This window comes from Capsicum annuum, chromosome 4 (genome assembly GCF_002878395.1).
Source record: "Capsicum annuum cultivar UCD-10X-F1 chromosome 4, UCD10Xv1.1, whole genome shotgun sequence".
In the NCBI taxonomy this organism is placed as follows: domain Eukaryota; kingdom Viridiplantae; phylum Streptophyta; class Magnoliopsida; order Solanales; family Solanaceae; genus Capsicum; species Capsicum annuum.
The window spans coordinates 131,147,273-131,147,553 of record NC_061114.1 but is presented as its reverse complement, the minus strand read 5'-3'; positions in this window follow the sequence as shown (position 1 = coordinate 131,147,553).

Here is a 281-nt window from a genome sequence, read left to right as displayed (position 1 = left end):
CTGCTAATTTTGGTATATATTCTCTTACTTGGTTTATTAATCCTAAAAATGATTGTAATTTTTTTTTGTATCTAATTCTTCTTTTGAATTTATTATTTTTTGTACTATATGTTGTTGCATTTTTACTCCACTTTTATCTATTTGTATCCTAAAAACTCTATCGGGTTTTTCATAATTTCGGTTTTCTTTTCACTTAAACTTATTCTCGATTTTTCTATTATATCTGTAAATTGTTCTAATAATTTTAAATGTTCCTCTTTAGTTTTTGTATATAGTAGTAT